This window comes from Juglans microcarpa x Juglans regia, chromosome 3D, assembly GCF_004785595.1.
Source record: "Juglans microcarpa x Juglans regia isolate MS1-56 chromosome 3D, Jm3101_v1.0, whole genome shotgun sequence".
NCBI classification, from domain to species: Eukaryota; Viridiplantae; Streptophyta; class Magnoliopsida; order Fagales; family Juglandaceae; genus Juglans; species Juglans microcarpa x Juglans regia.
This window is the reverse complement of record NC_054598.1, coordinates 27,106,006-27,123,021: the sequence shown is the minus strand read 5'-3', so window position 1 is coordinate 27,123,021 and position 17,016 is coordinate 27,106,006. Positions and strand designations below refer to the sequence as shown.

At 37.5% G+C, this 17,016-nt stretch overlaps 1 long non-coding RNA gene across 1 annotated transcript; it reads right to left on the bottom strand.

Annotated features, from left to right (window-relative positions):
• Window positions 1-8,959: 8,959 nt before the first annotated feature.
• On the bottom strand, window positions 8,960-11,103 carry LOC121253892. The gene is made up of 2 exons (XR_005938519.1): window positions 11,025-11,103; window positions 8,960-9,254 (listed from the first exon to the last, which is right to left on the bottom strand). It is a non-coding gene; the product is annotated as an uncharacterized LOC121253892 (long non-coding RNA).
• Window positions 11,104-17,016: the final 5,913 nt, after the last annotated feature.

Genomic DNA, 17,016 nt, shown 5'->3' with positions numbered 1-17,016 from the left:
GAAACGATTCTTATCAAATTTGAGGTGTCGGATGTTGCAAACTTTAGGAATTGTTCCATGTTGGTTCTAAGGATATAGGTCCAACGAACTAATGGAAATGATATCTTTATGTGATGGTGTAGAATGTGATCAAGTTAGGTTGAGAGTAGGGTTGAGTAGGCTAGTTATATCAGAGGCAAACTTCAGGTATTAATAGATGGACTTTAGTGGTGATTGATATTGAGTTTAGTTACCACTAGAATAAATGCTAGTTGGAAATGAGGTGATGAGCTTTAGCTCTTCGGGATGGTTTTGTACCTTTTGGAGTGTGTTGCTTATCTTAGATAGGATGTGTGGACCTTACTAGAGAGGTACATCTTGGATAAAGTTTAGGTGTGAGGATACCATCGCCTTCAAACTGATCGTTAGTATATATGTCGATGTGTAGGATTTGATGAATAATTTAAACTTTCTCATTTGCGACTGCTTTAAGTACCTTTACCCATGGGATTCACACTAAGGTTGCGTTTGAATGTTGAAGTGAGTTGAGTTGAGAAGATAAAATATTATTAGAGTATTATTTTTTAATATTATTATTATTTTGGGATTTGAAAAAGTTGAATTGTTTATTATATTTTGTGTTGAAATTTGAAAAAGTTGTAATAATGAATTGAGAGGAGTTAAGGATCCAAACTAAGTGTTATTGACTTGACTCTTCCCAATCACTCAAACCTCCCTACACTCATACTTGTGACATCTTCAAAAAATATCCTTCCACGAATTCTTTGTACAATGGTCCTTATGGCATGACTTAGCTTATTTTTAAGTCATGGTCCATTTCCTTAAAAAAAAGAGTTGTCATTCTTGAAATTCTTTTGGGAATTGATATTAATGGAAACCACCATTTTGGTAAATCTTTTAGGTTGGACTTTAAGGAAAAAAATATTTTGATTCTGTCTGTTCACTTTATCTACTTTTTTTTTTTTTTTTTTTAACTCAACCTCTTTGTCCATCTTAGTGAAATCTTTTTGGATACTTATTGCTTTGACAAGATTTTTGGAACTATCTTTGGCGAATTGTTAGAATTTTAATTTCTTTCATTTTTTTCGAAAAAATAAGAAGAAAGTTTTCAATGTAAGGACCAACCTTTAACCCAACTACCGTGTTGCAACTTTCACCTTTCCGTTGCAAATCAAATTCTTTCCTAAGTCACTTGGCAGAGCACACCTTTTGTGACTAATTGTGACCACATAGTTCATTGATTAAATCAATTATGTTTCATTGATAGGAAGCATTCGAGTAAATCCTAACTTTCACCACTTCATGTTTGACTTCTAACCATTCTATTTTGACCATTGAACCTTATCCATTGCATGAGCTTGACTTAGGCGCCGTTTGGATTCACAACCCACCTCAACTCATCTCATCTCATCATTACAACTTTCCTAAATTTCAACACAAAATATAACAAATAATTCAACTTTTATTTTACTATTCGCAAACAATCTCAACATATCTCAACTCATCTCTGAATCAAAACCACTCCTTAGTATATGGGTTTCTAAATTCCTAGATCACTCCAAGGAAAATTATTGGACATGATGTCCTAGACTATATTTGTTTTTGTGGTTTGGAGTGCTTAGATTGATGGTTACTAGTATGAGTATATTGTAATTGATCACGGGTGTGTTTTTAAGGAGTATTGATTTTGACTAAGGATGCAAGAGACCAACTAGCAATATATGTGAGTGTGTATGAATTTGGGAGAATTTGGGAGAGTAGAGCTCCTTATTTTATTTAAGCTTGGAAGGAGTTGCCTTGGTAGGTGTCCAAGTGGATTAGATATAAAAGTGTTATATCTAAGAGATCTTAGCCTTAGGGATTTTGGTGAAATTATAAGAGTGCGCAATAGAAGCATAATTCTTAATAATATGAAGGTTAGGAGTAAATTTTCATCATGATTTTTGAGGAATTAGTCGTGACTTGAGATCACATAGGAATTTAAATTTTGCAACTATTCAGTTTAGGGTAGTTTGATCATGTTGCAGTACAAATTTTTTCTTATCAAGGATTGAGTTTAGAAGGGACTGACAGGTAATCAAAGTGAGTTCAAGAAATGTTTGGTAGTTGAAAGCTTAGGTGTCAAAAACGCATTGCATAATCTAAACTATGAGGCAATGACATTAGAATTCATGGATGTTGTAGGATATGTGTAACGCCCCAGTCTCGAAGGAGTCGGAGAGTTATTTCCTATCACTTAAACTCACATCTCACAGTGCAAATACAGACTCCAATTTCTCAATTACACATAGATCTCACTATTTCAAATCAACTACTCCAATATAAATAAACTAAAACACCACAAAATCTCAAAAATAAACGTCAACCTTCCAAAATACCAAGTCATTAGAACACGACAAAGTTACTGGATAAAATTCTCCAATAATCATAGCAGCCTTCCTTGCTTAATCCACCATGCTTAAATCATCTCACACATGCTCCTTAATCTTGATCCTCATCTGAAATATTCAAATTATCTGAAAAATATTGTGGAGAAAATGGAGTGAATTAGCAACAATTCAGTATATAGAGATTATATACTAATATGTAAACATGAGCATTTGCATAGTTCAGAATGCAAAACAAAACATTTTTATTTTCAGAATACAAAACTAAAACAATTTATCAAAAGTATCAGAATAAAAGTTCATAAATATTCGTATGCAAAAGTAGCATTTGGCATAGTATAACTGGGCATCATCATCATCATATCAGAATAAAGGTCATGTTTAACTCCCGTGGTAGGGTTGTGCATCTGCAGATAGCCAAGCAAAACCTAAATCACTCTATCACCAAATGGTGTGCACTCAAATAGAGGCTACTACTATAACTCGTGGCAGGGCCGTATACCACTATTATCACCCGTGGCAGAACCGTATACCCCTATTATCACCCGTGGTAGGGTTGTATACCGCTACTATCACTCATGGCGGGGCCTTAATGGAATAGAACATAAACATAATCAAACACAAAATCAGAAAGTCATGCCAAAGATTTTCTAGATGCCACATCATAATAAAACAAAGTATTGGACAGATTCATATTATTTTTACATAATCAAAAACAGATTCAAAGTATCCTCACTTAATCATGCAAAAAATTTTAGATTTCTTATTTACTCTTTTTGCATAGTTTAGAAACAAAATGCCAAAATAAGCTTATATCTATACTAATTATGACAAAAATATTTATCTCTTATACAGATTCCATGTGTGATGAAGATAAAATGTCCGAGGTTGTTTTCAAGTTTTCTTCTCATAACAAAATATGCATATTTTTCATAGATTCAGCCTTAATCCATTCATTTTATGCAAAGCTTAGTATAAGAACCTCGCTGTAACAACCCACTCATTCTTTCCGACGTAAGCAAATTCCACTACAAGTCTTGTTATGCGTGCCAAACCTCGATTGCGTGTTTCTAAAGATATTATGTGACTTCTAAAGTAAGTCCAATATTTTAAAGTACTCGAATATTTTAAATGCATTGGAAATATTTATATGGGGTATTTCTAGTGTTATTGAACCAAACTTGATTTTAAATAAGACAATTATAATATTTTTTAAGAACTCCAAAAATATTATAATTGTAGTAAATCATTTTATTAAAAAGATTTTAATTATTTAAAATATTATGAGATTTAAATTATGTTGAAATCTCTAATTAATTAGATGGTTTTATTCTCTTAAAGAAATTAAATAAGACTTCATCATTTTATTAATGATGAAGAAATATTATTTTATAAATTGAAGTTTAGTTTAAATAATATTCTATCTTAATTCCTTTTAGTGCTTTTAAGTGAAGTCGATGTTTAATCACTTATCGTTAAATTATTTTGAAGATCTCAAGATGAAGGGCCTAGATTAAATAACCAAGCCCTCTCTCTTTCTCCCTCACTTTCCCCTTTCCCTCTCTCTCCTCCCTCTCCCCTTGAGCCCGCCCGACGAAAGCCCCTCTCCCTCTCACCAGATTCTCTTCACCTTTAGCCCAGCGTCGCCGCACGCGGCCTAACCTCACCGCCACCATCGGCGTCTTCCCCTCACGCCGACGAGCACCTTCCCACCATCGGTGAACCCCATGCAGCCTTCTCTCTCCTCCAACGGTAGCCTAACCGAAATGGGTTTCACCCATTTATCTCGTCCTAATGCCACCATCGCCAAACAGGACCACCACTAAGCACCCCCTAGCCTCCCCCTTCCTGCTCCCTTTGACCTGAAGCTAGTAGCCCCTTCCTCAGCCGCATGGAGCTCCTCCAACGCACGAGTTCTCCATACCCATGACAAAGCTTCACCTCCCACGGCCACCGCACCACCACGAAAGGCTTCTCCTCCCACCGTCGACCTCCCCTAGCCACCCCCATGTCCAGCCGAGCCACCTAGCTCCCCCACTCTCTCTCACTCTCTCACAGACTCTCCTTCACGCAGGGCTTAGATCCGCCACTGTGCCACCTCCATCTCACCACCACAGCTCCACCAGCAACCCCTTATGCCTCCATGGCTAGCCCATGACCAGCCAAGCTCTCCCTCCGATTTCCCCTGTTTGAGACCCAAGGCCTAAACTCCTCCACTAGCAGCCATGTCTCCGACGTGTGCCACATCGGCACCACCACGAGACCACCACCCCAGGACCATGACCCAACCCTCCTACACATAGATCTGCACCCGTAGCCATCTTCAAGGACCCAAGCAGCCACTGTACGTGGGTTAGCTGCCACGTATGAACCTTTCGACGTCATCAATCGTGACGGTCAACAAACAACGTACGGGTCAACCCCGACAATGGTATAACCCTTTATCCCTCGTTATTTATGTTAGTTAGTTGGTTAGGTTGTAGACTGTGCTGTTAGTAATTTTGTAGTTCGTTGTGTAGTGAAGTGTTGAGCGTATCTGTGTAGTGTGCTGCGAAGTGTTGTGGATTGTGCTGTGAAATGTGGGTGTGAAGTGTGTGTTGTGCTAGTGATGTGGTGTAGAGTGCGTGAAGGGATTACACGTGGAGTGTACTCCATGAGATGAAGCGATATACTGTGTGGCGTGTATCAAAGATAAGGATGGTTGCGTGGTTGATAAGCGTAGAGCGTATAGCGTGATAAGTAGTGTTGGAAACTGTGGAACAGTATCCTGAAGTAGCTGTGATATGTGTCATCATGTAGTTGACTTACGGCTATGAGTATGTACGAAATGACAAAACAAATGTAAAGTGCGCAACGGAAGCATAATGGGGGAATGTCTTGGAGTGACATGGTTAAGCAAAAAGTCGTGCTTGTGATGAGTGAGGAGTTAGCGTAGAGTAACGTAGCGGGATGTCAGAGTGTAGCTTGGGAGTAGTCTCAAGCTATACGACGTGACATAAAGTGTAGTTATGAATAGAGTCTTGTAGTGTTAAGTGTTGGGATGAACTGCAAAAGGGATGGGTAGAATGAAAAATCATGAATAGAGTCTTGTAGTGTTAAGTGTTGGGATGAACTGCAAAAGGGATGGGTAGAATGAAAAATCATGCTAGCCGAGTTAAGAGAACGTTAGTATCGGAGTATGGGGCTTGTTTATACAAGCAAGTGATCAACATGTTATATGTTGGTCTTAGGTGATAAAGGGGTAAGGTACGTGTGTAATCTAGTTAGACACATGTGCCGGATGGATTCACCATATGTAATGGGTAATCTATCCTGTGCATAGTTACACGGTGCTTAAGCCTTAGAGTTGGCTTAAAGTCGTGTGGCGTGTATGGAAGGGAATAAGGGTTTAGTGTGAGCTAAGATTCATGAAGGTAGTGGCGAGTATATTGTCTAGAATTGGGATGCGTGACTTAGTTGATCTGAGTCGTGCATTGGGATGAGGTCAGTAAGAAGAGTAAGACGAAGGTCTTAGTGTCTTAACCCTAAGGTGAATCATGAGTTCACTTTAGTAGATGAGCACTCGAGGTAAGACCTTGAGTTTAGAAGAGATAGTGACCGTAAGTAGATCCCGAAGGCTTTAACATAGCAAAGGGAACGTAATAGCACGGTATAAAAAGAGAGTGTTTCAAGTGAAGTGTAGTTCTATTCTAAGTTTAGATGCTTATGCATTATATAAAGAATGACACTAAGGTTATATGTATGCATATAGGTTGCCATCTAACACGTGCATGAATGGACTGCATGATATGAAAGTAGCATGGAGTCCAGGTAGGTATTATGTTCATACTCTTTTAGAGTTTTCTAAATGATATGAAAATGAAAATGAAATATTTTTCTTTTACAATGTCTTACGAAATGACACGAAAGAAGTTTTACGAAAAGCTTACTAAGTGTTCAAAGGTATACATATGTATGACCCTTTCTTGGCAACCCTTTTTTATGCAACCAAAGTATTAATTGTATGCATGTGAATGGATAACTATAAACAGTAACTATTGTATGTATTTTCTACGAAACGAGATGTGAGGCTTATGGCTTGTGCTTTACTTTAAATGATGAGAAGAAAGTGTTTTAAACATCTCAATGAACTGATGCTTTAAATGATGCTATGGAAGATGATTTTTAAGCTCATGCTTTTAAATGAAGTTTTTTCCATGAATGAACTGATAATGAAAAGGATTGAAAAGGAAAGGACTAAAAGGACTGAACTGAAAGAAATGACTGAATGTTTGATGTATGAAAATACGTAACGGCCACATCAATGAATGAAAAGGGTATCAAAGGAATGGACAGATTATAATGTCGGGTAAGTAGTACTGGTAGTGCACCCAGTGCTGCCCCTTGACTGAAAGGAATTCCCAACCCGTGGCTATGGACTGAGTCCGGGTCCAAAAGAAGACCGCTAACCCCAACACACGAGGCATAATAGTATGTACTGGCCAAAGAAGGTGATAAGAAAGAATGTATGAATGCACAAACTCTTTAAGAAATGAAGGCATTGACAGGAGATACGTTTTACGAAAAGAAAATATTTTTCAAAGAAAAATCCCGCCTAGTGATATTTTCAAAGGAATGCATGTATGCATGTACATATAGTATATATGGAATAATGAATGCATGAATGAAAACCTATGTTATTATATTTTAACTATATGAAGTAATGCTTATGAGTCATCGAATCATTTTAGTTTTTATGCTTGTCCCTCCTCCACAGGAACTAAATGAGCAGTACGCGTCAGGACGGACACGGCCTAAGGCGGAGAGCACCAAAGTCTAGGCATGAGAGTTTTAACTATATGAGAGGCCTTTTTATTTTAAGATTGATATTTTCTGTTGTAAACCTCTTTTATTCTCAAATTACATTTTATTGTATAACGTAGAATCTTGCATCCTGGGTATAGAAGTAAAAAATTTTAAATCGAACAGTAATTCCCATTGTCTTTTCTAAAATCATTCTATAAAAAGTATCACCACAAGGATGGGCGTTACACCCACTTACCTAGAGTCTTTAATTTCTTTGGAGTTTCTCACAATAGTGCCAAGGGAATATCGATCATCACTTATAAAATAGTCACGCGTAACTTCCGTAAATTTCAATTGAACACATACTTTGTAATTAACACCTGAGTTATACAAAATCACTATTTTCCTTTTGTCTAAAAATCCTCGAAATCCTAAAATATCATTACTCCCCAAAATACTTCGATTATCAAAAATTTCTCCAAATGATCATGTTATTAAACTCTAAAATACCTTCAACTTCCAACATCTAATTTCTCTTAGTTTTATCACAATAATATCATCATAATTAATAAACACTGGATCACTTACTAGGGGTAGACATGTAATTTACTTTCTAAGGGTCTTAGTGTTTTAACAAGTGAAGTGGAGGAGAAAGGTTTACCATCATAATTAATAAACACTAGATCACTTACTAGGGGAATACATGTAATTTACTTTCTAAGGGGCATAGCGTTTTAAGAAAAGTGGAGGAGAGAGGCTTACAAGCATTGTCTGCATGCGGCGTGAGTCATGGGTTCGACAGTGAACCTTCAGTGTGGGTGAGTGATGGTGGCTGTTCCGGGCGACAGAGCATAAAAATGAGAGAGAGAGTGTGTGTATGTGTGTGTGCGCGCGCGCGCGTGCGCTATGAGGGCAAAACCGATACTTAGAGAGAGAGCTAATGTGGAGAGCGAGAAGCTTACCGTGTAGTCTTGGTAGTGATGGCTGCCATGAGAGTTGGTGTCAAGCTGTGAGATGTGGGGTTGATTTTGGTGGCTTATGGTCATGTGGGTGTGGTGCGACACTGGAGATGGTGGCAGTTGTTGGTCTGTGGTGTTCCAGTTGCTCTATTAAGGTTGCTAAAACCAGAGGCTTGTTGAGTTCTTGGTGCAGGTGGCTGTGTAAGGTAGTGGCTCTCGATGGTTGGCTTTTTGAGGTGCTAGCGAATGATGGTGGTGAAGTATCCGATGTGAAACTTGCTTCCACCAGTGTGGCGATGGAAGAATCATGAACGACATGCATGGGAGTGAGCAATGCTCTATTTTTCTATATTGAAAATAGGAGATTCATGTTGTGGGTGTAAGAACGCCATGGGTGTGGAAGATGTGTGACGGTGAAGGTTTTCTTTCGATGGTTTTCTACTTGGCTTGGTCGTGGTCCTCACTCTATGCGTCGGTGGTCTAGTGCAGTGGACTGGCAATGGTTCTTGTTGGTTTCGAGTCATGTGGTTTTGGACTGCACATGATTACAGGTACAAAGATGTCTCCATGAAGCAATCATGCATGGCTATGCAAGGAGGTGTTGGGAAGCGGCGCTCACAGAAATAGAGACGTTTGCATTGGATGAGAAGAGAATAAAAACATGGAAGAGAAAGCGACATGGAAGAGCAACCATTGGGCGGGTGTGAGGTTGTAACAACCCCGCCCTAGAGTGGGACGAGTTCCTATTTTTCATCCTGTGTTGTTTTTAATTGAATAACATACCAACTGTTTGTAAAAAGAGACCTGTATCACGAACTAAAAATTTGGAAAATGGACCTTCCCCCTTTCTATCATATTTCAAAGTTCCAAAATAACATGTTTATCAAATCATAGGACGGTCCCGTTAATTACAAGCTGAACTACAGCCATCATCCAGGTAGACACATCTACCCGGTTCACAAAATATTTTGTCTTAAAAATACATGTCACAACAGTTTTACAAACCAACCAAAATAAAATTCCCAACATCATATATAGACCCAACACTGACTAAGGGTAGGCTAGGCGTCCGACTCCCCCTCCCTAGCGATGTGTGGCTCCATAGTTTCTTCTTCGACATTTCCTAGATGTTTTAAACATTAAAACAAAGGTGAGTCTAATACTCAGTAAGTAGTACACCAAGCAGTTAAAATAGCATACCTCGACTATTCTTTTCTTACGAAGGATCACACATGCTTAAAACATTTAAATCAACGTGAAACACTTACATAAGCAGTCGAAATCATTTTCACTTTCCTTTGGCCGGTACACACTATTACACCCTATGTGTTAGGGTTAGCGGTCTTTTGGACCTGATCTCAGCCAGTGGCCATGGGTTAGGAAATCCCTCAGTCAGGATGGCGCCATTGGGTGCACTACCAATGGGACCGATCCGGTATTGTAATTTGCCCATTTCTTTTGGTACCATAATCATTCAGTCGTTGGCCACTAAGTATTTTCATATTTTCATACATAAAACTTTCATTCCTCTTTATTTCCTTTCTTTCCATTCAAAGCATTTTCACCATCTTTCTTAGTCCAATGCACATGCATTTTCTTTCATAAGAATGCATTTCATGTTATACTTTATAGTAAGGAAAATCATTAGCTTTCACAAAAACATGTGCATGATAAATCTCATGATCTAAAACCTTGAATGTGCATGCTTTACATCATACATATACACACATTCAAAATTCATAGGATGCTTAACATGGGCTACCAAGAAGGCTTTTATATTATATACATTTAACTTTTTGTCACAAAGAAGCACTTGAATAAAGAAAGCATTTAATCAAAGAAAATGCCATGTGAGAAGCATGGTCATAGCTACTTACATCCAAGCTTTTGGTTCCTTTTGAACTTGAAAAATTCCTATTCAATGAAATGGAACGAGCAGATCAATATCCATTTCACTCTAAGCTTCACTAACTAAAACCCTTAACTAGAGGCTCACTTTAATTCCAAGAAGGAATTAAACTACTCTCCTTAACTCCTCTTCACTTAATGAACATTATCCACAAAGCACAATCTTGACCCATTCAACTGCCCACCATACATGTCCTTAAGCCAAAACATTAAAACTCTTCATTTCAAGCAATTCTAAAAAACTCATGAAGTGACTAATAGCATGCTTGCTATCCATTAAAAGCCATCGGATTTTCTACATGAAGGATAGATGGAAATCATGGGTTAAGAATGTATAAATGGTGGGAATTTATTTAGGAATGAAAGAGAACAACGGAACATCGCAAATCTAAAACTTTCATTAAAAGGGCATTTTGACAGCTTTGAAAATCATGTGGGAAGCCAATTTAAACAAAGGGCTAAAGCTCACAAGATGGTTGGTTTTTATCACTTATTTTCAATGGTTGTTCATACAAACAATTAACTTTGGTTGAGGAAGGGATGCAAGGGAATAATGGGAATGAAATGAACTGTTTTAAGCCTCAAAACAATGAAATGAAATGGTTGTCTATGGAGTTTTTTGCAACTCCATAGACAACTAGTAGCCTTAGTGCATTCAGCCTTTAAACATTTCTTATTTAACCAAAATTTCAACTACATAATTAAACAATACTAGAGTTGTAGAAAACTTAAGAAAAACATCATATTTTATGAAAACGTAGTAACACATGGCAGGGAGCAAAACAGAGCAAAACACATAATTATTATCCCTCCTCTACTCGGTTACAACCTAATTAGAACAAATACTAGAGGAAACGAATGAGAAATCAGCCTAGGAACTACTAATCATTCAGCAAACACAGAGTTTTTAAAACCCTAAATACATGGCACGGGTTGGCTTAAGCACAATTCAACCCACACGAAATTTTGAGGATAAGAGTGTTACCTGGCTTAGCTTTCCTTTCAAGATGCAAAACTAAGCATCAAACAAGCAAATGGAAGAGGAATTTCGAAGTTTTTCAGCTAGAACACAAGCTTCTAGTTAAACATAATTTATGCTAAAAAAGCTTCCATTTACCACCAAAATAAATTTTGAGCCCATGGTTGGTGCTAGGCTTGGATGTTACATTAAAAAAGATTATTCTAAGACCCATTAAGATTTAGTAAATTATCGTTGAGATGGTATTAATGGGCTAAATTTTTAGGAAGCCCAAAGAACCAAAAACCTATCCAGGTGGCCCAAAGCTTAAGCCCAATTGTGATTTTCCATCCCATGTTAAAAGCATGCACACGAAATTTCCTCTTTCATTAGAGTTTTCAACTACCTATAAATATACACGTAAAGGCACATTTTTACGCATAACCCCACAGAAGATTTCCCCTGCCTAATACAGTGATCACATAGGAAGCCGCAACTCACCTTCTCATGTTCTTCCTCCCTTGTATAGCATATTTTTAACTTCCCATCACTCCACACCCACCCAACGGTTGCTCCTCCCTGTCGCTTTCTCTCCCACACTTTTATTTCCCTTCTCACCCAATGTAGACATCTATATTTTCTATGAGTTACACCACCTCTCAACACCTCCTTGCACAACCATGCACAATTGCTTCATGGAGACATCTTTGCACCTACAACCACGTGCCACCCAAAACCACATGACTGGAAAGAGCACCGTAGCCAGCCTGCTACGCCTGAACACCGGTGCACAGAGTGAGGACCATGACCAAGCCAAACAGAAAACCATCAAAAGAAAACCTTCACTGCCGCATGTCTTCTACACCCATGACATTCCTACACCCACAACACAAAAGCTTCTATTTTTAATAAAGAAAAATAGAGCATGGCCGACTCTCATGTACTCCGTTTGTGATCTTTCATCACCAAAACTGGTGGAAGCTAGCTTCACATCGGATGCTTCACCACCATTGTCCGTTAGCGCCTCCAAAAGCCAACCATCGAGAGCCACTACCTTACACAACCATCTGCACCAAGAACTCAACAAGCCTCTATTTTTAGCAACCTTAACAGAGCAAGCGGAACACCACAGACCAGCAACTGCCACCATCTCTAGTGTTGCACCGCACCCACATGACCACAAGCCACCAAAATCAACCCCCACGTCTCACAACTTCAAACAAACTCTCACAGTAGCCACCACTGCCAAGACTACACAGTAAGCCTCTCGCACTCCATATAATCTCTCTCTCTCTCTCTCTCTCTCTCTCTCTCTCTTTCTCATGCTCTACCAGTCGGAATAGCCACCCTCGCTCACCAAACTGGAGGTTCATAGTCTAACACACAACTCGCGCGGCATGCAGACTCTACTCGTAAGCCTCTCTCCTCCACTTCACTTCTTGTTAAAATGTTAAGCCCTTTAGAAAGTAAATTACATGAATGCCCCTAGTTAGTGATCCAATGTTTATTAATTATGAAACTATTAGAAATTAGATGTTGTAAGTTGGAGGTATTTTAGAGTTTAATCACATGATCATTTGAAGAAATTTTATGACAATCAAAGTATTGTGGGGAGTGATGATATTTTAGGGTTTCAAGGATTTTTAGACAATAGGAAATATAGATTTTGTATAACTCTGGTGTTAATTACGAACTATGTGTTGAATTGAAGATTTACGGAGTTACTCATGACTATTTTATTGGTGAATATCGATATTTCTTTGGTACCGTTGTGAGAAAATTTAAAGAATTAAGAGTCCAAGTAAGCGGGATTCCTATACTATACTTTGCATAAAACAAATGGGCTGAATTTGATTCTATAAAAAATATGCATGTTTTGTTATAAAAAGAAAACTTGAAAACAACTTCGGTCATTTTATCTGCATCACTCATGGAATCCATATAAGAAAAAAGTATTTTTGTCATGACTGGTGTAGACATGAGCTTATTTTGACATGTTGATTTTGAACTAAGTAAAAAAAGCGAATAAGAAATCTAAAAATTTTTGCATGATTAAGTGAAGATGCTCTGAATCTAGTTTTGATTACGTGAAAATGATCTAAGTCTATACACTACTTTGTTTTGATATGATGTGGCATCCAAAAAACTTTTGGCATATTTGATTATGTTTCTATTCTATTCCGTTAAGGTGATAATAGTGTTATACAGCCCTGCCACGAGCAATAATAGTGGTATACAATCCTGCCATGGGCGATAATAGTGGTATACGGCCCTACCATGGGTTATAGTAGTGGCCTCTGTTTTAGTACACATCATTTGGTGATAGAGTGATTTATGTTATGCTTGGCTATCAGCAGATCCACAACCCTACCACAAAGTTAAACATGTCATTTGTTATGATATGATGCTCTGATATGATAATGATGATGATACTCAGTTATGCTATGCCAAATGATACTTTTGAATAAGAATATTTTTGAATTTTCGCTTTGAAATTTTTGATAAAATGTTTAGGTTTTACATTCTGAAAATAAAATTGTTTTGTTCTGCATTCTGAACTCTGCAAATATTCATGTTTACATACTAGTATATGTTCTATGCTTACTGAGTTGTCGATAACTTACCCTTTATCTCACAATATTTTTCAAATAATTTGAATATTTCAGCAAAGTATCAAGATTAGGGAACATGGGTGAGATGATTTAAGTATGATGGATTAAGCATAGAAGGTTTTTTTTTTTAAGTGAGGATAGCCACATGTCCAATAGTGACCTTCGCCCAAGTTTATTAGAGAATCTCACTTCTGGTGGATGAGAGACCGTGGTAACATCACAAATCACCTAGGAGTTTACAAGATAAAACATAAAATACCAAACCCAGGTGACAAAAAAATTCGAAGACCAAAAAGAACTCTACAAACATCTTTGCTACATAAAAATAAAATAATCATCTCAATCTAATATAAGGCAAACCCAAATATCCATGCGAATAAGTCCACATATGTATCCATGCAAGTCCTCGGATCCATAAAATACTAAATTCACGCCTTGAGTTCCCTCTTTTGCCCAATGATCCGCCACCATGTTAGCTTCCTGAAAAATATGACAAAAGCAAGCATTAATCTCTTGAGCAATCTCTTTGATTTCTTCCCAATAATCCCATAAAAACCAATAACAACAAATTCCTAAATCAAACCAACCAATGATAATGCCTTAATCGAATTCCACTAAAATGTCCCTTAATCTCAACCTTTGATATAAGCAAAGTCCATCAAGTAATGCTTTAGATTCTACAATATTATTCGTCGCTTTTCTATAATGATGTGCAAAACCTACTATCATTGTTCCTGAAGATTTTCTTATGATACCCCCCCTCCTGACTCTCCCGGGTTACCACAAGATCCACCATCAACATTCAATTTCACCTTTCCCCTATCCGGTTTCTTCCAATAAATAAAAGTTGGCCTTTTACCAACAATAGGAGCAATCAGAATATTAATATCCTCCAACACCAACCGATCATTAGAACCCATATCGAAAATTTTTTAATTGAGAAGTAGCATCTCTAATTAAAAAAATAACATTAAGTATGACATTATCAACACTAAAAATCATACCTTCCATAATGCTCTCCATAATGCCCAGGAAATCAAACTTGGAATAACACCACGAACCCAACCAACTTGAGAATTCAATGAAGCATGCCGCCACCAAAAATTAACTATACCTTCCCAACTTCGTATCAACTGAATTATATGACAACACTTTGCAAAAAAATTCCAAATCAATTGAGTACCATCCCCTTCACATAACATATGATTAAGAGATTCCACTTGAGGCCTTACACAACATTGACACTTTGATGCTAGTGGAATTCCCAATTTTCTTACAATATCATCAACTGGAATAACTCTTCTCTAGCTCGCCAATAGAAAAAAGAAACTTTCTTCGGCAACTCCTTCTGCCATAGCCACTTCTTCCAATCACAATTTTGCCCACATTGTCTAATAATTTTCCAAGCTAATCGGGTACTGAAGGTACCATCAATAGAATGTGTCCAAACACACACATCTTGACCTTGTTTAATTTGGATTCCTGAGTCACAAATTTTTCTCCAAGTATCATGTGGCACCAACTCTTGAACCACAACAACCTTCGGTCCTCTTTGATCAAAAACATTACTCAGCAATAAGTCACTCCTTCCAATTACTGGGATAGAAGCAATCAAAGGACCCTCCCCCAACCAATTGTCCATCCAAAAATTAATTTGGCCTTCCCGAACAATCCATTTAGAATTCCATAACACTCTAGGCATAAGAGACATAATTCCCTTCCAAAAAACGGGTACCTTTCTTCAACAACATAATCTTGTAAATATGTTCATTTCTAACATATTTTTTTCCGAAAGAAATCCACCCACATAGAGTCTCCATTCATCAACTTCCAAGCAAACTTCATAAGCAAAGAATCTTGAACTTCAAGAATATCCCGAATGCCCAAAACCCCATCCTCAACCGGTTTACAAATTGCCTTCCATGAAATCCATTTCCGCTTCTTGATTTCCACCAATGAACCCTAAAGAAAAATATATTTTCTTTAGAGCCAAGAAAACAGCCTTTGTTAAACTCAATACTGATAGCATATGAATTGACATGCTATTCAAAACATGCTTAATAAGAATAATTTTTCCCCTAAAGGACAAGAATTTGCTCTTCCATCCTACTAATTTTTTTCTGAATTCTAGTCAGCAAAAAATCAAACATAGAAATCTTCAATCGCCGCACATAAAGAGGGACTCCCAAATAAGTACAAGGCCATGATCCTTCCTCAAAACCAGAAATCCTTTTAATATCATTCTTGCAAGCCGTGGAAATCAAAGAAGATAAAAACGCCAAAGACTTTTGCGGACTAAGTAGCTGACCAGAAATTCCATCATATCTATGCAATGTGTCCATGAGATTCCTGATTGATGCCTTACCTCCATTTGAAAAAAATCAGAATATCATCTGCATACAATAAATGAGAGACAATAGTACCTCTGTCAGGATGAAAAGGCTTTATAAGACCCAAATTGAACTGCACAAGAAGCATAAGGGAAAGAACCTCTTGAGATAAAATAAATAAATAAGATTTTAAAGGATCACCTTGTCGAAGTCCATGAGATGCTAGAAAAAATCCTTTTGAACAACCATTTAACATCACCGAATAAAAAGGAGAGGAAATAGCATTATAAACCATATTTCTCCAATTATCAGAGAAACACAATCTACGTAACACTTCCAAGAGGTACCTCTAATTAACACGATCATAAGCCTTAGCCATATCAATCTTTAACATGACATTTCCACCTCGCACCTTCTTGTTAATTCCTTGAATCAATTCTTGCGCTAAGGAGATATTATAAAAAATACTCCTACCCCGAATAAATGTTGACTGCTCTAGAGAAATAATTTTCTCAAGAATAGGAGCCAACCGAGAAACTATAATCTTCGTCATGATTTTATACACAACCGAACAAAACCTAATAGGCCGAAATTGTCCAAATCCCAAAGGCTCGTTGACCTTAGGAATTAGAACCAAATTTGTAGCACCAAAGAATGTAGAAATAGGCTGTCCTTCAAAAACATCTCTCGCCATCTCCAAAAGATCTTCTTTAACAATATCCCAAGCTATAATAAAGAAACTAGTTGGGAAAACATCAGGACCTAGGCTGTTGTCCACAGGAATAGACCAAAGAGGTCTTTTGACCTCCTTCAATGTCGGCACTGCACACAAGGACTCATTCTCTTCTAAAGACACTACCAGCTCAAGCAACTCTAACGCCGAATCAAAAATATTTGTGTCTATGCTAGAAAGAGCTGCTAGAAAAACATCATCGCACCATCATGTACTTCATCTGATGACTACAAAAGTCTACCATCATCCAGAGTCATACGATCAATCTTTCTATTTTTTTTTCTTTACTCTCATAGAAGCATGAAAATACTTCGTATTAGAGTCCCCTTCTGAGAGCCATTTAA